Source organism: Arvicanthis niloticus, chromosome 7 (genome assembly GCF_011762505.2).
Source record: "Arvicanthis niloticus isolate mArvNil1 chromosome 7, mArvNil1.pat.X, whole genome shotgun sequence".
Classification (NCBI taxonomy): Eukaryota; Metazoa; Chordata; class Mammalia; order Rodentia; family Muridae; genus Arvicanthis; species Arvicanthis niloticus.
In genome coordinates, this window is record NC_047664.1 from 46,988,767 (window position 1) to 47,012,443 (window position 23,677).

The window sequence follows — 23,677 nt, forward strand, 5'->3', positions numbered from 1 at the left end:
GATACAAAAACAATGGAGGCTAATGTGTATGAAAATCGCTTGCATATATTACCAGGCAAATAATAATGGTGCAAAACATTCCTTGCAGTAGCAATTCTTATGTATTTTTCTATCAGAAGTCACATTATAGGAATAGATATGCATATGTGTGTATATGCATTAAAATACTAACATAAACATATTGAAGTGGTTGAGCCCGACTATAATGAAAAATTCCTCTTAATACATGATTTAACAAGAAGTTTACCTATTCTAATTTTAGGAACATAAAACACTGATATCAGCAATAGTCAACATGTTGATGAAGGAACTGTTCTATTGAATTGATTGAATTGGTATCTGTATCTACAAGCCATAGGAGATCAGATATTTTCTCCATAGTCTAATAACAAGGGAATTTGCATGTGACATACACATAATTAAGCGGAAGCTCTGACCACCCATGGAACTTTTAATCTTCAAGCAATGACATAAAGCCGCACAGTAGTAGAGATGATTGGTCCAAGTCTGGTTCATGAAGCCACTGGTGTGATGGTATCTGTCCAGAGATGGTAACGAAAGCTTCCGTTTGACTGGGTCTCTGGTATGGCAGTGGGTAGACATGACTTCCTTTGATTGCTATCCCTTTTCCTGGGCTGTTTTGTTGGCCTTCCTTCAATTTTGTGAGCCTGCCCATTTTACTACACACTTAATTCATTTTATTTTTAAATAAGCCAGAGACTATTTTTGTGGTCTTTAAACACTGAGAGTGTTTAAGTAACTATTGTGTGTAACTGATTCTTTTTGTTAACTTTTTTTCCAAACAATTCAATTTAATGGCCACATCCCAGCATGGAATTGTTTTTCTGAGATAACTAAACTTTAAGAGGACCTAAATAATAGTTATTCTACCCAAATGGACATTTTAATAATAGCTATTATCAAATCAGCCCCTAATAGTATCTTAATTTGTCATGGCTTAACAAAAACAACATGACCCATTGGAGAGAAAACACTGGGTATGTGATGTCTCAGAAACATGTTCTTCTTAAGTTATCTTTGTCATTTTGTGAATCAAGACAAACAAAATGCTATTCAATGTTGTTTTGAAGCATCAAATTATAACTGTGCAAATAAATATTCAGTTGCTTTCTAAATCTACATAAAAATGGAATTTTATAAAGCCAGGGAAAATGTCTCCAAAGGTATGTGGAAAACATTTAGGATAAATCAAGCCAATCCCCTTTTCTTTCTTCATTATTATTTAAACTTTGAGTGTCAACTAACCAAAACCATGAAAATGTACTGCAATGACACCTATCCAATCAACTCCTTTATGTGCCTAGTACAAAAGTCAGTAAATGGAGGTTCATGCTGGCTATATACACCATATCTGAGATGTTCCACCTTCATTATTATTCACTTCTCTGGTTTCGGCTTAGTCTGTTTGCCTAGAGTCATGGTGTTTAGCAAACTCCTCACTTCGTTGTGAGTTTAGAAATCTATGTGTGGTGAGTTCTGTGAACCATTTACCACATCCACCTCCCACAGTGGAAGAGCTTTCAAGCAAGCTTGTCCCCACAAGGCTGGAAGATGCGGGTCATAGAAAATATCAAAGACCCCCACAAGTGAAAGGACTGTGTCCTAAGTCACGGGAGCTTGAGAGAAAGGTCACGTTCAAATGTTCAGCCACTTGTCTCTAACAAGTCACAAAGGTGCCCTGAAATATATTCCTAACTAAAATTTTTTTTATTAATTCTGTTGACATGTTTTCTGTATATCAGGACTATTCTCTCCCCAACATCTCTTTTATCTCCCTCCTAGTTCTTCGAGTCTGCTTCCGTCCCTAACAGCTCCTTTCCCAGATCCTTTAGTAGTCGTTACTGTTTTGTGACTCATTTAATTAACCAGGGCCATCTGTGTGAGCACTGGATTCAACTAACTGTTGGTGTATGGTAGGGTACCCAGGGGGTCCGAAACTTAAGAAATGATCCCCTCCTCCCTGAATCTGTCAGTACCAAAGAATTGAGAAGTTCACTAGGAACTCTTGAGCACCTTTCCCATCTGTGCCTGACTGTTGATGGGCCATCTTTGTGTTATTTAACTCTTGTCTTCTTCTCCAGATCATGGTACTTCAAGTCCTGATTACCTAAATGACTATCTTGTCCCCATAGTTCAACAAGGGCGTCTGTATATCCTTCTGCTCCCACTGCTGTTGCAGCTGCTATTGCTATCCAAAGCCCAAATACTGACTTTAGTACTAAAAACAGCAATGTTGGTGGTGCCAACACCATGCTAACACCCTCAGCTGACTCACCCTTTGATAAAGGTCAGTGTTACAGTACCTTTGACAATTTCCATATCAGTCTTTGATGCTTCAACATTTCCTGAGTGGGCATAGCTCTCTGTGCAGTTTCTCTGCATATACTATCTAAATATACTTATGAGAATACTACAGCTACCAACTAGGATCTGTCAACTGGCTAACTGCCTTGCACTTTCTTTAATTGAGCATCTAAACAGCACTGACATAATTTGGAAACATACTGTGTAGGTTTAATCCTTGCTTTCTTATTTATTAGATATGTTACCTTGTCCTGTGTTTCAGGATGCTTTCCTATCTATGAGAGGAACCTCAAGCATCAGAAAAAAAAGAATCGCTATGGAATGTTTAAACTTGTTGCTGGCCTATTGTAAAGTGTCAAGTAAGTGTTAGACATTTGGTGTTTTGCTATGATGACAGGCATTAATTTAACAGGTGGTAAACTCAGAATAGATTTGGCTTGTTGCAGCTTTTTATTGAATTGATGCTAAAGATATAATTAGTGTGACAATGTCAACATCAGATGGGAGACCACAGGTTGAGAAAGATTGTGAAGTGCTTATTCAGTCTACAAAGTATCTATGCAATCCTTTTGTGAAGGTTGAAGGTCAAAAGAAAATGAAATTAGATGACCATAGGCCCATATGCATCATCTGTGTCCTTAATGGGGACATTAAGGGATCTGGGAGAATAGATTATGTAATGATGGTGGGTATGTGAGAGGACAGGTTGCGGTGCTGAACCAAACCTATCATCATGTCCCTTATCAAGGGATTAGTAGGTCACATTTGCCCACAAGTTAGATTTTTGGAATTGTTGGGAGAAATTGTAATAAAAACTCAATTCTTCCTAAGCTTACAATCCCATGGTGTTTTACCAAGAAAATATCCCTAAGCAATCTCTTCCTGTTCTTTATGGTACAGACAGTATATATCAAACTGATATGTTGCAGAACAGGAAGCCAAATAAAGGACACACATTTGAACATGCACCAGTAACACACACACACACACACACATACCGCTTGGCTCTTTTGTTTCTTGAAATATGAAATCTTCATTTGTACTCATTTCTATTATTGAGAACTTTACAGAAAAAAAAATCAGGGACATAATATGGAGAGAAAGAAAACATGTAAGGAGGTATTTTCTTTAATGGGCAAGATAGCAAAATCAGATGAACTCAAAACATATTTTTGACTGCCAACCTATTCCTTATTCCCTCAAGATTCTGGTTATTTTTCTCTAGTTTCCATGAGGCCAGGCAACATAGTTCAGTTGAATGTGTTGATACTTAATACAGTAAACCTTCTTTGAGCACTTACTGAACAAAAAAACATATGTCTGGATGCATTGGAACCTATAAAACTCAAGAAAGACATTTTTTTCTTTTTACCCCATCCACTTCTGCTAACATAATCCCCATGTGTCTTTTGTAGTCTATGATGCTCAGTCTATAGTCATTTTGTTCTTGAGGAGTGTGTGTGTGTGTGTGTGTGTGTGTGTGTGTGTGTGTGTGTGTATTAGAACATGATAAAGGCATACCATACCACCAGCTGGCAGCTAGATCTCTTTCTTTACAAACAGTTCACACCGGTGCAACACTGACTAGGATTTCAAAGACCACTTGTATGAAATTGTGTGTTTCCTCCAGGCACGCGACCAACCTTTCAACATTGCAACATGATGTTGTCATCCACCAAAGTTCATACTTCTGAACATTACATTTCAAATACAAAAAAAGAAGGCAATGTTTTAAGTAAGTTTATGATTTTGTGCTAGGCTGCGTTCATAGCTACCCTAGGGCAACAACAGTCCCAGGAAGTTCTCATTTGTTTTGATAGCTACTTTATCATTACCTCAATTCACCTCAGTGCAGTTCTGGAAGCTTCCCACTGTTATGTCCTATTAGCACGTGTACTAAAGTATTGGCCAGTTGGTTTTGACCTTGCCAAAATGCTTCTTGTCAGATCTTTTGGACAAGGTCTGCTTTTCAGAAAGGGGCTCTAAACACATAGTGGGTTCCAGTCTCTGTCAGCTCTCTCCACTGTACCTTTCTGGTATAAATGGGGTGTTGTCATGGTCAGAGCTTTGTGCCTTTGGAATGATTCTTCTGAAGAAAATTGGATCACTGGAAGAAAGTTATGAAAATATCTGATCATCCAAGTGAGAAGAAATGAAAGTCTGAGCTAAGTTAGTAATGGGGAGGCAGAAGGGGAAAGAAATGAGAAGGACATTAAAGGAAGCAAATGGCCTGGAAACACGACTATGTGAGATTCAAATTCCACTGGCTGGAGTAGGCTGGTGATCCGTAAAGCGCTGCGCTGTTTCAGAGAAAATGGTCTTTATGGATCACAGCCACCAGAGAAGATGCAAGGGGGAGGATGAGGTGGAATCCGAGTCCTCAATAACAAAGAGTGGACAGGATGGGACTCCAGTGGGGAGATGTGGTCTCCGTCATGCAAGATTGGTAAGGTAAGAAAGATGGGACATGCACATACTGTTCTTGTTTGTACAGCGCCTATTCTCTTCTGAAACCATCTCTCTTTTCTGTAAGTAATCAAATCATTGTGAACCAGTAACAGTGGCCGTACCCGTAGGCCTTAACTCTAACATGAGGTTGGCCTCGGTAGTTGGTTCAAATCTGGAAAAATCAAGAAAAGAAAGCCAATTAGAATATTTTAAAATATTGTGCTGATCTACTCCAAAGCATACGTCTTTTGTGTTGAGCTGGGCTGAAGGTTCCCGCCCCCTTCTCCCCTCTTCGACCCCACTCCCACACACTGAACGTTTCCCAGGGCTCTCACAGTTGTATGTAATAAAGCTCAGTGCCAATTAGCTTAAGAGCTTAAGACAGAGAAGGAGTTTAACCTGGTTCCCAGGGCGGTATTCCTCCCACAATGCCCAACTAAATCTATCACCCTTGTAGAGACTTCAGCAGAGTTGTGAAATATAGATAGTAACTCCCCTCTGAGAAAAGATGTGTTTTGTTAATTACACAACTGTCCGCTCACCATTTCTTCATTTTTGATTTGCCACAGCGTTGTGCATTGTTTTAAAGAGACAGATCCAAGATGGCATTACTTTGCATTGTGTGTATCTATGCCCGTTCCACATGGAGTGCTCCTGATTTTCCTCCTACCCTGAGGCTTTGGTTTGGTTTGGTTTGGTTTGGTTTGGTTTGGTTTGGTTTGGTTTGGTTTGGTTTGGTTTGGTTTATGTTTTTTTGTTTTTGTTTATGTTTTTTGGGGTTTTTTTTTTTTTGTTTTTGTTTTTTTGTTTTTTTGTTTTTTGTTTTTTTGCAGTGGAGAGATGTAGTTCTATAAGATGAGAAATATTCAAAATTTTCTTCACTGAAGACATTGCTGTGCTATATTCCAGGGTTTGCAAGATGATCTGTCATCTACGCCTAGCTACGGAATTGTAACATGAACCAAACCTAGCTCATGAATCTTAAGGGGTCACAAGCTTCTTCTAGCATCAGTTTTAAGTTTAGGGTAACATGTGTCTCTCTCCAAACACCTTCTGTCTGGGGGTCACAAGGACAGTAAAATGCCAATGCCAATGGAGTAAGTTTTTTGGTACAATCATAGAAAAGCATATTTGATAAGTAATTGAAATTACTTAGATAGAAATATGTATTTGTTTATATATTCCTTTCTTTACTTGCTTGCTTGCTTGCTTGCTTGCTTGCTTGCTTACTTACTTACTTACTTACTTATTCTTTAGCCTGGATATGGAGAAATAGGTTTAAAATCCCAGCATTGAGAAGTTATGGCAGGAGAATCAAGAAGGCATTCAGTCCAGTCTGGCCATAAAACTGTACACAAGAAAAGCATAGCAGTTAGAAATGTTCAGCTTTTAAAGCAAAGTTATCCAATCATATAAGTTACATATAATGCTTCTATTGTAGTATTGACATCTGTGCTTCCCCCATGCTTCTACCATATCCCCTCTCCTTACTGTTCTTTCTTGCCCACCTCTCTCTACTCTCCCCCGCCATATGATCTGTTCTCCCTTCCTAGCTAGGCAGATTTAAGTAACACTAGACTTTTGAGTCTACACTTACTACTGAACTCATATGATAGACATGTTAGGAAAAATCAGCAAGTCACAGGAAAACTTTCTGAATGAACTCAGGGACTCGTTCAGTAAACTCAATTGCAGGGGAAAATCTGGGGCTTGCCATAAAAATAATCACTCATATTTTCTAAGCCTTTTTCAGAGATTTTACTCACAGGCTTTTGTCTGAGATAATGAGAGCAGGCACTGTAATTTTCGTCCCCCTTTGACAGCTGCTGAAATCAAGATACAGAGTGGTTAAGCAAATTTTCAAAGGTCAGATGGCTAATAAATGGAAAAGGTCAAATATAAAGAGATAGCATCCTGTCTGTCTGTCCAGGAAGCAGCAAGAAGAAAGCTAGAGTCTGAGGTTAGAGGTTATAAGACATTGATCCCGAGACATTCAGTTATCAAATTATCTTAGCATGGCTGCCTCACTTAGGAAATGTGAATAGATATCCTGTCTGCAGTACAGAGGTAGATCAGTCACCGCTTCCTTCTCTCAGTGTGTAGCATGCCTTATAAGCTTCAATTCACAAAGTCATGATTAACACATAAATGTGTAAACCTACAGAACAAAAAGATCGCACATACCATCACTAACCATATGACATTACCATCAACCCAGTTCTCGGAGCTGAAAGTCTCCAATGCAGCCTATGCCCCTCCTTCCTTACCTTTGCCCTTGACATCCACTGGTCCTTGCATCTCGCTCAGGTTACCTCCATAAAGTGTCTCGCAAAGCTGCTTTCTCCTGTACATAGGCATGGCTGACTCTGCTATGTCTATCACAGTCCTGACTCCAGGGAGACTGCCTCTAGTCTCAGTCCACTCTAACCAGCCTCCACAGTGCCTTCCACAGCAAACCTTTAAGAGATCTGTATGATCAGACTGGGCCACAGAATTCATTATCTCTTCTTGGGCACAGATGATCTACCACTAGCTCGTTTTCACATATGCATCCTGTGTCACCTTTCATTTCTTTTCCAGAAACTTTTAGATCCATGCCACCATCTTCAACTCTCTAAAGCTTCTTGTTTTATTTTCCCCTCTATGGTGGCTTGCTCTGCTTAGGAAATTTTCTTCACTTTAAACTCTAGAAAATACATCATCATCATCATCATCATCATCATCATCATCATTATCACCATCACCATCATCACCATTATCATTAAAACTCAGAACAGTATCAACTATTCTAGGATACTATTCCTGATTGTTAACTATAAGCTAGGCTGCATGTCCCCCACCTTCAGCTGTCTGTGTACTTCTTTGAAGGCAGAGACAGATACAGGGTGTAGTATTTTACTAAGTTTAAAAGCAAATTCTAAGGGTGTCTGGGTTACTAGTTTTGCATTCTGACAGAGACAAGCTAATTGATTCTTCTATACCTTATTCATATATGTGTAAAGGAATATGTAGTAGTTGCTTCTGGGGCTGTTGCAAGATAAAACAAACTAGGCTGCTTAAAAGAGTATAAAAACGTATGCCGTCACACTTCTAGATGCCCAAGTCTTATATTGAGAAGATAGGAGGACCATACTCCCCTCTAAACCCTGGAGCAGGTCCTATGTTCCCAGCTTCCAGTGGCTCATGACATTTCAGCTCTGTGGTGGCACCACTCCACTTTCTGTGGTGATCATGGGGCATCCTACTCTACTCTGTGTCTTTTACAATGACAGTTTTCCTTAGATATTGGCGTCACTTCAGTAATCTAGGATAATTGGCTCATCTCAAGATCTTTAGCTTAATCACATTTGCAAAGACTCTTTTATCTAAGTAAATAAACATTCCCAGGTTCTCAGGGATTAGGAATCAACATCTTTTCTGGAGGGTTAAGCTGCACATACTATAGGTAGCAATATTCTGCATAGCTTTTATGGTCTTTGTAAATCTTAAGAAGAATGATGCATGTAAAACTTTTGGGAAAGTACCTGGCTGCCAATAAATATTCAGTGAGTGACAGCTGTTATTACTATCACAGGGCTTAATGACAATATCACAGAGGTTTATACACATAGGCACTTAGATCTTATTTTCCCCATTTAGGACTTAGGTTTCTTACACGAAAAATGTTCTACGTACCTGACATGTGTTGCTAACAGCAAGGGTTTAAATAGGTCATATGCTAATTAATCTTCATCTCTAACAAGAAAATTCAATCAACCAGAATTCTCATCCCTTATAACACATGAATCTGAGCACTGCTTCCAGCAGAGACTTCTTCATAAGGAAGATTATTCACGCCAACAGCATAGAGTGCCTTTCTCTTTGCCAGTACTCAAATAACAAATGATTTCATCGGAAATGAAGCCGAAGAGGTCTAGTGTATGTGATTATAGACTCAGAAAGGCTGGGAGACCAGCTGTCAAATAACTATCTACTCTGCAAGATTACAGACTTGAGGGCTGGACTAAGAATGACAAAGAAAATGACTTGCCTCAGGTCATTCCTTAAGGAAATGGGGAATTCACCCAGAGTCTTTCCAGCCTTATTCTTATCAATGATCTGTTCCATCTTGGTGGCAGTATTCAATGCAAGAAAAAAAATCAATACTAATAGTGTCATTGTCTGTTTTCAAGAAGGGAGAAAGTCAAGCACCCATTTAATTGACTTAGCAAAATCTCATTCTGTTGAGTTTGCGATATTCTATTCCAACAGATCCATGTAATGATATACATCAAGCCTTATAGTTTATGTTTCATTTATATTTTCACCAAAGAAAAGCCGTGTGGTTATACCTACCATCTTATCTTGAGGTCAAGTTCTTGGTCATTCGTCATCCATGTTCACATTTCTTCTACTCTAACAAAATGAAAACGTCACTGCTTTTCAAACTTCGCTGCTACTCCTAATTCTTCCAGACCAAACCTTCTTTCACACTTCCGTTCTTTGCTTCTTGGACTCCTTCCCTATTTCTACCCCTCCAAATTCAGACTCAATTCAATTCGTGCTACTTGTGCCATAAATCCTTATTGGCTCCCCACTGGACTTGACATTTCCTGTCTCTGAAATCCAATTTTACACTTTCAACAGTTCTCTTGTGTATCAACTATTTCCTAGATTGTATTTATCTATACTCAACTTAATTCACACCCATCCCCCACCCCAGCTTATTAGAAAGCCAACAACATTTGTAAGATGAGAGTTAAACAAATGGCATTTGTTAGAAGGCTTGTCACAAGCTGTAGACTTCAACATGTCCACAGAAATGTCTGAGGAAGTTAAACATTACACATTGCCAGCCCACCACCACCAGTCTACACCATAATTCTGAGAGTAGAGCCTGCGAAGGAAATCAGTAAGAATAAAGACAAAATTAACCAAGCGAAGCTGGTAGATAGGAGACACAAAAAGTATGAGGTAGCAATAGTGCAAGTGGATGGCTGGGATACTGATGTGAATGAGTGACAACAGCAGGTTCAGAAGAAGTAGAGGCAGTGCCAGAGATATGATGATGGTGCCCTGGTGTGTTTCACCAAAGACATACCCGTCCCCCCAATCCTCCCACAAATGTTCTTGGGGATTTGCCACTCCAGATGATCACTCCAGCTTTTGTTTGCCTGAGGTTGACTCCCAGTGATTCCTATTTTATTACCTTTTCTGGAGAGGAAATAGTGACAAAGAGGACCTGCAGCCTAGAGAACACTGTGGGAAGCACCTGTCCTATAAACTGCTAGTAACTCCTGTTTCCTTCTTAACTTTAATCTATATAGTCACCTTTGCAGACAACTAGGCCTCCAACCCTTTAGCATCAACTAGCTGAGAGGAAGAAACTGAAACTCAGAGAAGCTTGGAGACTTGCCCAAGGAAATGAGGTCAGTAAAGAGAGCAAGACACCCAAGTCCCAAGTTGTCTGGCACCAGGATCTGGTGCTCAGCCCACGGTTGGGCTGAGAGCTCTCAAGTTCATTTAACATAGGAGATCCAATGGCACTTGCTTTCAGATCACATTCCACAAATGACAGCAAGGTTAGCCAATCAGCAGATGGAGCAAAAAGCCTTAAAGATGGAAGAATAACAGTACACACACACACACACACACACACACACACACACACACACACACGGTACCATTGATGTCTTACAGCTAGTAAGTTCATATACAAAAACAGTTGCTCCCCGTGGATGAAGGGTTTATGCTTGTATAAATGCATCCTAAGTTCAAAATACAATAAAAAAAATATATTTCAGGGCCTAGAGATACAGATGAGTGAGGAAACAATTGACTGACATGCCAGAAATTAGTACTAAGCACATAAAAATGCATGAAATACCCTTAATCTTCCCAACATCAAAGCTAAGGTTGGTCTTCTTTAATCACAACCAGAACACTTAGAACAATCTTCAAAAAATTGTCTAACACAAACATTATCTTTTAAATAAAAAAGCATTGTAAATATCTCATGCAAATTACTGAATGTTATGTGAAAGTAGACAATAGTTGTTCCACATGAAAGCCTGGGAATTATCAAAATGGGTGATTCACCATATAGTTCCAACTGGATGTGTATCAGTTTTTCATCATCATAAAACTGAGCCATCATAACATGAGGACCATCTGGATATCTAATATTGAGAGTAGGCAATTAAGGCTTTAGTTAGTCACACCAGTTAATCCTCATTTTAATAAGAAAATTCAGTGAACAGAATTTCCTTCCTCGATGACACAACCTCACATCCTTTTAAACTAACAGCCATCAAAACATCAAAAGTTGGGGACCACCTATACTTATAACACAGATGGCATTTGGTCTATATTATGAGGAATCAAACATATCTGCTTAAATTTGAGCTTAGAAGTTCATTGGTAATAAACCCTTGGACAAGTCACTTACTGAGTGAATCCTCTCACCGAGACTCTATAAAGAGATATTAGGGCCCATGTCTGCTTCATAAGAATTTAGTAAAGTCAGTGATAAAATATACATAAACCATGTAATGAAAGCTTGCCACAAAATGATAAATTGATACATAGTATTCATTGTATAGTTGCTATTACATTTCAATAAAATTATAACAATTACTGATCATTTTAATGTATCAAATATAGTTTGATATCAAATATCATTTAATGTATCAAATATGAAAAGTTAAAAACCTAATAATGAATGACCAGTTTGTATACATTGAGGATACTTTATATATGTGTACAGATTGCACTACCAAGAGGGAAAAATCATTAGAAACATAAGAGAGACAAAATTAAATGTTTTTAAATAAAACATAAAGCAAAAACAGCTGCTGTTGGAACTCGGTCCCTGGGCATATTTGATTTTTGAAAATGACAAAGAGGCCAAATTGTCCCTCAATTCCCAGGCTGCCTAAAAGTGCAGGACATGATTGCCTCACTGACAGCCTACTCGAAGGACAGATGCAGATGCTTAGAAACAAAGGATATTCTATGGTGGATACACAGCTTTCTGAAACCCTCAGCCAACAGGGAATTCTGCAGCCACATCACAATATTGCTGAGTTTTCTTTCCTTTTCCAAATTAAAAAACACACAAAAAGCCAAATGATTTAGGTTGACAAAAGATAACACTCATAGTCAAAAGCAGAAAAACCACCTAGTGCGTGAGACCTCAGTGTATGGCATTACTGTGTCCTATTATGGCCTCTACCCGAAACATTACTTTCACTTGCAGAGGAATGTCACATGGGGAGATCTAGAAATCAAACCCAGGATCTCTTGTCTAGAGAACTTTTAAAAACATGAGTTAAATATAATCTTTTAAAACCTAATTTAAAATTAGTAAAATAAAGTAAAACTGGACACAGAAAACAGGCCAGAAGAATCAAGTCAACCACCATGAAGCGCACTACTGGTCATTGGCCACTTGTTCCTCATATGTAAGTGTTTGCAGAGAGGAAAGTATGACTATCGGTAGGATTTTGCAATGCAAATTTCCGGGATCCGGCTTATTATTTGAGGCCAGTCAAAAAGGGAGTAGTGTGGAGTATTTCCGGCATAAACGAACCACCTGCCTGGGAACCTAGAGGTTTCAACCAGAAAGGAGGGCTCTGTTCTTTGAGGAAGTGGTGGCCGTCTGGGTAGCTGTTTGTAGGACTGGAAATACTACAGGATGAGAACCAGCTCTGGCTTAACCTTCTGACCTTCCTATTCTATCCTCTCCATCATATAAGGCTTGCTGGACCAATGCCTTGATTGTTGTACCACAACCAAATGTCCTACCACAACATTTGATATTCCCTGTGCCCAAAAGGTTCTTCCCCACCCCAGAGCACCCACTGACCCCTCTTAAGCACTCAGCACTCACATTACACACCTCTCTATCAGGAAGTGTGTCCTAATCCTGAGCCAGTCGCTGGTGCAGACCTGAGAGGCTGTGCTGAACACAGCAGCTGACCCATCATGATACCGCCTGAACTATTTTGGTTTCCGATTGCATGTTCATCTCCATCTCTTTAGCAAAGGGGAGATGGGAAATCATATTCTGAAAGAAAGTAAAAACAAAAAGGTTGGTTTGTGCTACAACCTTCAGGTTTTGGTAGACAAGGTGGCATACGGGTAAGTCCTAGAACAGGGTGAGGAGCAGTGGTCACACTAGGGATTGAGGATTGCAGGTGAATCTGTCAAGATGCTTGTATCCCAAAACTGTGTGTGAGCTTCCAGGATATAGACAGACCTCAAGACAGTTGAGATTGAGGAGTTTTGAAGGAGGAATCCTTGAAGAAATAGTCATGATTAGATTGTCTAAGTTGGGTGGGAGATGAATAAGCATCTGTTTCCTCTGACAGTCATGACTCTGAGGTGAAATGAGAGGTGGAAAAAAATCATCAAAGGACAATAAATTCCAAGGCCGTGAAATTCAGGATCAAGTAGGATGGCATATAGCCAAGGACGGAAACCATGGCCAGTCACAAAGGGACAGATCATATGCCCAAGGGAAAAGGTCAGAGTGAACAGATACAGTTACAAGGTTGAAGCTGTCTAGAGAAAGGCTTAGGCTTTCCCGTTATAGTTCTCATGGGTAAGACTCTACCCTGGCCACAGACCTCCAGTGTGTGCATCCATGTGCTTTCCCCTGGCATCACTCAGGACAAGAGCTGGTAGATGTGGGTCCTAGATGTTTACTGGAGGATGGATGGGTGAGCTATTGGATGGTGGGTTAATTATTTCTACAGGATTACTCATCCTGTGTTTCAAACACCTTAGGCAGTCCCATCATCTCAGCTGGGAATCTAGATGAAAGAACCAGATGCAGAGATGAGACTGAATTGTTCTCTGGGGCCACAGCCCCAGAGGTGCAGCTCATCAGTGCAAAGCTTGGCCTCACACTCTAACCTCATCTTTCTTCCTGACTCGGTATTTCACACTGTTTCCAGGTGTGACTCCAGCATGGGTGATTTGTGCATATGAGGAATCCTGAGAGAAAGCTTTCATAGTCTCCAGACTGTTACAATGGTTCAAATGGGGACATCCATGTATATGTGTATGATCTGTATATGTATGCACATCTATACATACATACACACACACACACAGAGAGACAGACAGAGACAGACAGAGACAGAGACAGAGACAGAGAAAGGATAGATTTTAAGCAACTGGCTCATACCAGTGTGGGAGTTGTTGAGTTCAAATCTATGGCCAGCAGGCAGGTTGGAGATTCATGTAAGAGCTGATGCTGTAGCTTCAGTCTGAGAGAAGGAAAGGCAGGATTTCTATGGTACTGTCTGAAAGCAGAATTCCCTTACTCAAAACCTTAGCCATTGCTGTTGGGAGCTTCACCTGATTAGGCAAGGCACTCCCATAACATTACATAGCATATTACATCTACTATATTTCAAATAAACTGACCATTGCATATGTATATGCATATTTGTATATGATTTATATGATGCATATACATATGTGTATGTTTATGTGTTGATGTATATACATACACATATATATGTGTGTATGCGTATACTACATATTTTTTTTCAAAAATATATTTACTGATATATCTAAATGGCTATTTGCCCAAATAATTCATCTCTACAGTCTCATCGAAGTTGCACATAAAATTAGCCAATATGGGTTCCCCTATGCAATCTTGTAGAAAGTCCTTATAGTAGATAAATACAAAGGGGACTTAGCTTTAAATAGCCAATTTCTCAGACCCCTTTTCAGATTCTGGCAAGAGAATATACATTCTGTTGAGGTAAGATCACTGACAATGTATAAAGGGTTAATGGGGTGCAAGGCAGCCACTAATGGTCTTCTACCTTAGTCTTGCAGTTAGGAATAAGGCACCTGATTGGTACAGTCTTGCACCCAGCTATGAGCCAGCAGTCATGTATTCTGCACCTCATTAGGAGCCCAAAGACTATCTAACCACATGCAAAGAAAACTGGCTGCTTCATCCTGAGATGGGGCTTTTGTTCTAGCATGCCATTTCTGGCTAGACTGGGCCATTCCATTGCCAGGTTACTTGCTGTAAATCTCTTTCCAGCCCCAAGTCACATGCTTAGCTGTACTTGCGTGTCATGGGAAAGCATTCCCACACCCCTTCCCTATGTGGGCCAGGGGAAGCTCCCAGCATAGGCTGTGGGAAAGCCCATCTGGGATACATCCATCTTACAGCCTGGCACCAACGAATACTCTGGAGACATTGCTGTTTGACTCATTGACTCACTCATGTCTAGGCCTGAAAAAAAAACAGGTTTCTTTTTATTGTTTTATATTTGTTGTATTAAAACAAGGAATCTGTTGTCTTCACCAGAGGTCAAACATTCTTCATTTGGGGGCTTAGGTAGGAGACAGGCAGGGCAGTCACTTAACCATCTTTTTCTTCATCCATAAACCAGAAATGCTAGTACCTGCACAAGGATTTCACAATATACTGTTAGCTAAGAGGGAGCTTGGCATGAAAGTGTGCACTGAAAATACTTCTTTACCACCCTGATCTCTGTCACCTTCTCTGGTTGTAGCACAAATTCTTGCATGAAGTTTTTTCTGAACAATATGGCAACTTTTTGACACAATCATTAATTCTGACCAGTTAGTAGACAAGGACACTGGGTGTCATTTTATCACCCTCTTGTCTTTGCAGTGAATAGGAGAGAGACTCATTCCATTCCAAACTCATACATTAGCTAGTACACTTTGACCTTTGGTCTTATACCCTAAAATATATTAGGGGGAAAATGTATCTAAGAATATCACAACAGTAGCCTGGTCAGGGAGACAAGAGAGAGCTGTAGGTTCACTAAGGTTTGAACACAAAGAAGGCCATAGAAGGAGCATGTGGTAGGAAGTTTGCAGAGAAGCATGGGGTGGATATGTAAAGCATCTGGAGAGAGCATTAGAGTGTGAGCCAACTGGGCAGAGGGGAGAAAGAAAAGGCCATTGCACATGAGAAACCAAATATCAGAGAGTCTATAAAAGTCTATCTACCCTCAAAGTAGATGTGATCACAGGCATCAGGGACAGTTAGATGCAGATGAGATCTCACAGAATAGGTAGCACCCTGGCTACCACTCCAATATCTAGGCAGCCAGCCTCTCCTTCCTGGAGTACTGCTGCCAACTTTCAACTGATTTGTCTGTCTTTGATCTTTACCCCCCTTCAGCCTCATCTTCTCTAAGCAGCCTGAGAACCAGTAGCAGCATGAGTCAGTTCATACTATCCATCTGCTCAAAATCCTGCTGTCAGGTTCTGGAATCACTCAGGGGGAAGCCACATTCCTTACAGGGTTTTTGAAGGGTCTGCTCTGGGCCTCTGTGACCTGCCCTGCTAAGTGTGCTTATTGCTTCTCACCATCTGCCTGGGCCATATATTTATATTTATCAGGTGTACATCGGCTACGGGACCCTTTCCCCCAGTGGCCCTGTTCGTGGAGTATTCTTTTTCCAAAAATCCCATTCTCCTACTCCTTTGAACCCTGGACAAATTCAGTATTCCTTATGAATTCTGATTCACACATATCATCTATTATTGTATTATTTATTATTATTTTGGTGATGATGTAGGCCTTATTTTTTTTTTAATCACCTGTATTTATTTCACCACTGGCAAGCTCTGAGAACAGTTCCTAAAAACAGGCATTGATACTTAATAAATTAATGAATTTAAATGGTCTAAATCCTAGCTTAAATTCCAACTCTCCATGGCCTTCATGTCTTGAGTATATAGATCAAGCTTTCCATTGCTCATATTTCTCACAACAAATGTGGGAAAGTTTGGTTTGTCCCTCATAAAATCGCAATGAGGCTTCACTAAGAGAATTGTATATGAAAAATCTCTGGCATAAAGTAGAATTTTTAAAATGTGAATTTTGTTGCAAGATCTTCACAGATGGTACTAGTATATCTAGGAAAAGAAATCTGCTTGTTTTGATATCTTCAGCAGAAAGAATCAACAAACATTTGTAAATACCAGCTCTTTAATGGGCCCAAGAAGCACACGTGGACAGAGGGTAACTGCCCTAAACATGCACCAAAACTTTAAAAGCAATAGATCCAATGGCTGTAAGTTACACTTCCCAGAAGAACTGTTTAGAAGGTATAGGAGGAAGGAACCAGCAGACACACTTCTCTAGTTTGAACTAACCAGACAGAGGAGATACTGCCAACAAGGCAGAGGACTTGGGCAGTCTTCACCCAACTTCCCCTGGAAGTAAAATCCTATACACCCACAGGGCATCAACAGAACCAGGGCCTGCCATTGTTTGCATGGTAGCAAGTTGTAGCTGTCAACTTTCCTGGATTAAGAGCTAGCTAGACTGCTAATGAAGTGCATTTGTGGAAGTGCTTTTGGACATGATTGGGATGAGAGTTGGTAGAAATAGGAGGGCAGGGATCTGCCTTGGTGTCAGTGGGCACCTGCGCACTATGCAGTTGGCTGGGAGCTGCATGAAACATAAGATTCCTCTTCTTCTCATATTCTCTCTGTTTCTCTCCCCCTCTCATATTCTCTCTCCCTCCCCCTCCCCCTCCCCCTCTCCCTCTCCCTTCCACCCCGTCTCTGTGTGTGCCTATGCGTCTCCGTCTCCCCCACACTCTTCTTGTCTTTGGACAACAGCTCTCCAGGATGTCTAGCCTTTGGACTCCAGTACTTGAGGTCTCTGGGCTGTAAGACCTTTGGCCACAGACAGAACAGCACTACCAGCTCCTCTGGTTCAGAGGTCTTTGGACTGGCACAAAGCCAGGCTACCAGCACCAGCTGGTCTCGGGCTTTCCAATGGACTATTATGGTTCATCTCTGCATAATCACATAAGCCAGATTCCTTAATAAATCCTCACCCATAGAGCTATATTTAATGTCTCTGTCTATCTTGTAGCTGCTTTCCCCAGTACAGTCAGTTTTAACTACAGCACTTACTCAGATTCCATCTGCTTTCACATGCATTGTGTGTACGTGCACATGCACGTGTCCTCATGCATGCACACACTCCTACATCGAGCTAAGTTTTTATAACATAAAACTGAACTGTGAAGGACAATAAAGGAAAACTTCACAAAGCTGACAAAAGTGTGTTTATTTCTCATAGCAATATGAAGGAACAGATTTAATGTAATGTCACATATAATATTGTGTAACTCAGACAGAAAGCCATGAGACTTACCTAAGGGGACACAGCTCTTAGGTGTCAAGCTTGAACTGTAAGTCTCTGAAATGCAGCTTGTGCAGTCTGAAGGACATTACCTTAAGGCTGGTGGCAGGGTGGGATGAAGGGAGGGAGGCAGCATTAGGAGTCAGTGGGGCTTTGTCCCCCCATCTAATTTACTACAGACAGGTTTGCTGTATGTTCCAAGCAGTTGCTAACTGGTTTCCTTAACTTCACCGGAACACTGGAGCTCTAGCATAGCTTTTTTTTTTTTTTTTTTCCAGGAAAAAAATGAGGCCTGTTTCCCCCAGGAAGCTCTGCTGTTCTTGCACGGCCAGTTCTCAGTCACCAATTTGGGCTGCCAGCTAGACTCCTGCAAAGCAAAGAAAGCAAAAAGGTTTTAAAAACGGGGGCATGGAGAAGGCTAAGCAGCCTGGGAAGAATCCTGGGGAAGAAAGTGACTGTTGTCCTTCTCTCTGAAGCTCCTTTTTGTTGCCCAGTCTCACTGAAAGCAGTGGGATTTGAACCTCAGCCAAGAGACAAAGGGCTTTTTTTGGCTAAGAGGAGCAATTGTGGTCACTATGGGCCAAAACCGGAGGGAAGCATTTTATGTGGTAACAGGGGCCTAGCATTGGTGACTGCAGGATGTAATTTAATTCTAGGATGCACCTGTTCTATTTTAGGCAGACCCCTATGATGCAGAGACAACCCAGCCCCCACAAACTCCTAAACTATTAGAAGCATCACTCATTCCAGGCATTAATTTACTTTATCTCTCACTTCTTTGGCTGGACAATTTAGTAATTAAGAATATAGCCTTGAGCTAGATAAGGTATGCACACCTGCAGTCCCACCCAGGAGGAAGTTGGGAGAAGAGGACCCTGAACTGAGGCACCTGGGGTTCTATAGCAATACCCTGTCTGAAACCAAAACCAAAACAAAGGTAGCCTTGAAGTAGGAGACAGTTGCATCAATGCATTTTAAGTATCCACTAATTGTCTGGCACTGTTCAAAAGTCTTAGGGCAGCAGGGAGGAGTCAAAGCCCTCTCCTCAAGGTCACCAGTGGCTTTAGAGCTGAAGGAGTGTGTATGTGTTGCAGGGTGGAGGTAGACAGTAATCATGACAATTAAATTACAGGGTGTGGTAGAGTGTTGAGTGCTGTGAGGGAAAGATGTATAGCAGAGAAAGGGGTCTAAAGAATGGTGGCCAGAAGATTTTTCGATACAGCACAGCATTGATGTATGCTTATCAAGGTAGGCCTCACTGAGAAAGTCTCATATGAGCAGAGACTAAGGCAGATGTGAGGGTGGGTGGGACATGTACATATGGAGAGAAAGAAGAAATTACGTAAGGGGAGAATAGTTAGAGACAGGGGTATAAGAAAGGAGCCAGGCCTGCTTCATTCATGGTTAATAGTGAAGCCCAGGAAGTAGGCATAGAAAAAGAGAGGAATGGGAAGCAGGGGAGAAGCAAACCTCGGGGCAGAACCTTCAGAAGGACTATAGCCATGGAGGGTTATTGCCCTTACTGGACTATGTAAATAGCCACAGCAGGGCTTAGCAGAGGAGTGTCATGATATCTCTCATGTGTGGACAGATACACTCAAGCTACAACCCAACCACATGAGCAGATTTTAAGGGTGTGAACATCAACCCAGGGGAGACAGGGAGATGACAGTCACAGCTACCATGAGGAGACATAACTTGGACAGCAATTCCTCAGGCCAAGGCAGTAATAGTAGACAATGGTAAGTAGCTGGACTCAGGACACATTTTAAAAGCAGAGTCAAATTTTCAATGAACTAACTGGAGGACCCAGGAAAAGGGGTGCCATCTATGGTGATTCTTAATAGCCTGAACCAATAGGGACTATTAAAAAGCTTAAGAAAATATACTCTTGAGGTTGAAGTAGTAGCTTGGTCATAAGGGTTTGCCTAGCAAGTATGAAGAGCTGAGTTAGATCTCCTAGAACATACATAGGAACATAAATGGCTGTAGAAGTCATGTGTTTGTAAACTAGTGTTGGGGAATGGATGGGCAGATCCCTAGGACTCATTGGCCAAAAGAGAGCCATATCTCCAATCTCTTCCTCCATCCTCATGCTGCCTCTCTCGATTCTATTAATATCACAATCATCCTCCCAAAATCCTGCTAACAAACCCAAGATTATATTTCCATAGATAGGTCTCTCTGGCCTTCAAAACTTAAATCAATCAACAACGTAAGAGTTCATATTTGATACCAGGTATTTTCCATTTCTAGCTAAAGATGCTGTTTTCTGGTTCTAGTTCTAGCAATCTTACCTCTAAACTATAGAGTCAGCCTAATTCCCATCCCAGTCTCTGGCTACTCCATCCCTGAGTCCATCTTTTATAACACTCACTGATAAAACTTAGTCAGGTGCAAAGTTGTTCTCCCTTGCTCTTTCTCTAAGGACATCAGTTCTTCACTGTTGGTGGGATACAGTCAGAACTTGTTTCTCATTTCAGTTCCTCCACAATTTGGATTCTATATACTCTCCATCTCTGGTTCTCCCTACTCCCTTTTATAGGTTCAACATCTATGATTAAGAAGATAGGCCACCCTTTATGGGACATTGTCCCCTTTGCCTCAAGCTTCTTCTACATATGACATCCCCCCTAAACTTTCCTTCACAACTTTTGGCAAACTTTTCTCCTTGATGGAAACTCAACTGGACATTTCTCTCTTCTCTAAATACATACAGCACTTACAACTAGACATTTCTAATGGCTTGATTTTGACAGGTTCTAATTTTTCCCTGCCTGTTGTTCATTCTCAGTAATTCTGACAATTCTTCTGCTCTCTAATGAATTCCCCCATATTTTGGTAGATTAACATAATAAAATTTTCTTTCTTTAGTGAGAATGTAGTATGGGCTTTCTCCCTTAGTAGAACTCCAAGTACGGGTTCAGGGACCCCATGACTTTCCAACTTGTAGCAGAGTCTTCTGCTTCTCACCAGAGTATGAAAAATGATAAAATGACGTGAATATGTATATGTTACACTCACTTTTCATTCTGAAAACAAGTCAGCTGCTCTCTCTCTCTGTGCCAAAACAATAAGAAGTCATAGTTCCCATCTGGACAGTTCCTTCCTGGAGCCTGCTCTAGAAAGTTACAGAAAGAAATGCAGAATGATACATGGAAAGAGCTAGAGATGAAAATGTTTTAAAAAAATAACCACTCGTTATAGTATGCTTCTGTGCTGGGAATTACAAATAGATAATAGCTCATACTGATATAGATATAATTTTCAACACAAAGTAAAACATTATATCTAGAAATACATGCTATAAATATAATAGTTGTTTGTTTGTTTGCATAGGGTCTATTTACCTCTGTCTGACCACTGGGTAAACCAGAATAGCTTTGAACTTCTGGTCTTCTTCTACCTCCCAAGCACTGTGATTACAGGAATCTGCTCTACCAGCAATAATCCTTGTTATCTTTAATAATTTACTTTTAGTTTGTGAGTATATTCTGCCTATATGCAAGTCTGTGTATCACATGTATGCCAGGTGCCTCTGGAAGCCAGAAAAGAGTATTGGATCTACTGGAATTCAAGTTATGGTTAGAAGCTTTTATGTGGGTGCTGTGAGCATAACCCAGGTCTTTCATAAGAGCAGTAATCTACCCTTGACCAGTAAAGCATTTCTCCAAACTTGAAATTTGCTTTTGAGATGGGAAAACTTAGTTTTAAAACCATTAAAAAATAATAATAATAAGCTAAACAATGTGAGCATTGATTGTCAAATGGACCAATAAGTTCACATGAAACATTATGCAAGTTGATAAAGTTGTTGGTCAAGGCTTGAATCTATCTAGGCCTGCCTAACTCTAAAGCTCATGTTCTGTTGCACCTGTTACTACTTCAATGTTTTCTTCACCTTTCATGGGTATCTTACAGGATAATAGATGCTAACATTTAAGAAGTGCTTCTTCAAAGAGAACCCCATGGAAGAAGGGGAGGAATTGTAGGTCAAAATGCCAGAGAACATGGGCTACCAAATCAACTAAGCAGCGCTCATAGGAGCTCACAGAGACTGAAGCAGCAATCACGGATCTGCTAGGACCCATGGATTATGCACGGATCTGTGCTAAGTTCTCTGCAAATATGCTATGGTTATTAGCATGTTGTTTTTGTGGGCCCCTTAACAGTAAGAATAGGAATGTCTCTAACTTTTGTGCCTGTTCTTGGAACCCTTTTTCTCCTGCTGAGTTGCCTCACCCAGCCCTGATATAAGAGTTTGTGCCTGTTCTTACTGCAGCATATTAGTATTCTATGTTTGGTTGGTATCCCTGGGAGGCTTGCTCTTTTCTGAAGGGAAATGAGTGGATCTGGGGAAGAGAAGAGGTTGGGGATGGAACTGGGAAAAGTGGAGAAAGAGGAAACTCCTATTAGAAGGTAGCATATGAGAGAAAAATAAAAAATCTGATGTGCTTCTTATTTTTTTATTTCTTTATACATATATTATAATATTTAACCCACATAGTATAATGGTTTATATCTATGTATATATGTACATATATAAGAATTTATATGTATGTAATACATGATCTTACATGTATACATAAATAAAGGCACATTTTATATAATATATTAAGAATACAAATGAATATATACATGTGAATACATATATAATATATTTTTGGATGTGTATGTGTGGCATATCTATGTGTATTTAAAGACTCATACACCCAAATATATATATATATATATATATATATATATACACATATATATATTTAGATACTTCCTATATATACATATATATTTAGTGTATATATTTAGACACTTCCTATATATACATATATGTGTATATATATATGTATACATATATGTGTATACATATATGTATATATAGGAAGTGTCTAAATGTATTTAATATGTTATATTTATTTATTCAAATTATATATTAATATATCTTTCTTTGTATTTTTTAAATTCACTTGACATCCTGATCTCTTCCCCCCTTCTGGTCACGCCCTCCTATAGTCCCTCCCCCTATCCCCCATCCACTTCTTCTCTGAGAGGGTAAAGATGCCCTGAGTATCCCCTTACCCTGGCAAATCAAATCTCTTCAGGGCTAGGTGCATCCTCTCCCAGTAAGACCAGACAAAGCAACTCAACTAGAAGAATATATCCCACAGACAGGCAACAGCTTTTGGGATAGCACTGGCTCCAGTTGTTCAGGACCCACATGAAGACCAACCTGAACATCTGCTACATATGTTTAGGGGGACCTATGTCCAGCCTGTGTATGCTCATTGGTTGATGGCTCAGTCTCTGAAAGCTCCAAGGGTCCAGGTTAGTTGACTCTGTTAGTCTTTGTGTGGAGTTCCTTTTCTCTTCGAAGCCCTCAATCCTTCCACCAACTCTTCCATAAGAGTCCCCGAGCTCTATGAGCTGTTTGGCTGTGGGTGTCTACATTCATTTGAGTCAGCTGCTAAGTGTAGCCTCTCAAAGGACAACCATGCTAGACTCCTATCTTCAAGAACAGCAGAATATCATTACTAGTATCAGGAATTGGCATTTGCCCATGGGATGGGTCTTTAATTGGGCCCATTATTGCTTGACACTTCCCTCAGTTCTGCTTCATCCCCTGTCCCTGTATTTCTTGTAGACAGGAGAAATTTTAGGTGGAAGATTTTGTGCATGGGTTGGTGTCCCAATCACTCTACTGGGTTCCTGCCTGGCTACACATATTATGTGTATGTTTATATGTATATTTAAAGA

The 23,677-nt window shown here is 40.2% G+C and overlaps 1 long non-coding RNA gene across 3 annotated transcripts; it reads right to left on the reverse strand.

The window, feature by feature from the left end:
* Positions 1-2,769: 2,769 nt before the first annotated feature.
* On the reverse strand, positions 2,770-22,415 carry LOC143443094 (uncharacterized). Of its 3 annotated transcripts, XR_013111826.1 has the most exons (6): positions 20,951-22,415; positions 17,939-18,293; positions 6,540-6,599; positions 6,016-6,121; positions 4,803-4,945; positions 2,770-4,432 (listed from the first exon to the last, which is right to left on the reverse strand). It is a non-coding gene; the product is annotated as an uncharacterized LOC143443094 (long non-coding RNA). The 3 variants fall into 3 exon arrangements; XR_013111825.1 differs by having other exon boundaries at positions 2,770-4,945; positions 6,020-6,121; XR_013111824.1 differs by having other exon boundaries at positions 2,770-4,945.
* Between the last annotated feature and the right edge of the window lie 1,262 nt (positions 22,416-23,677).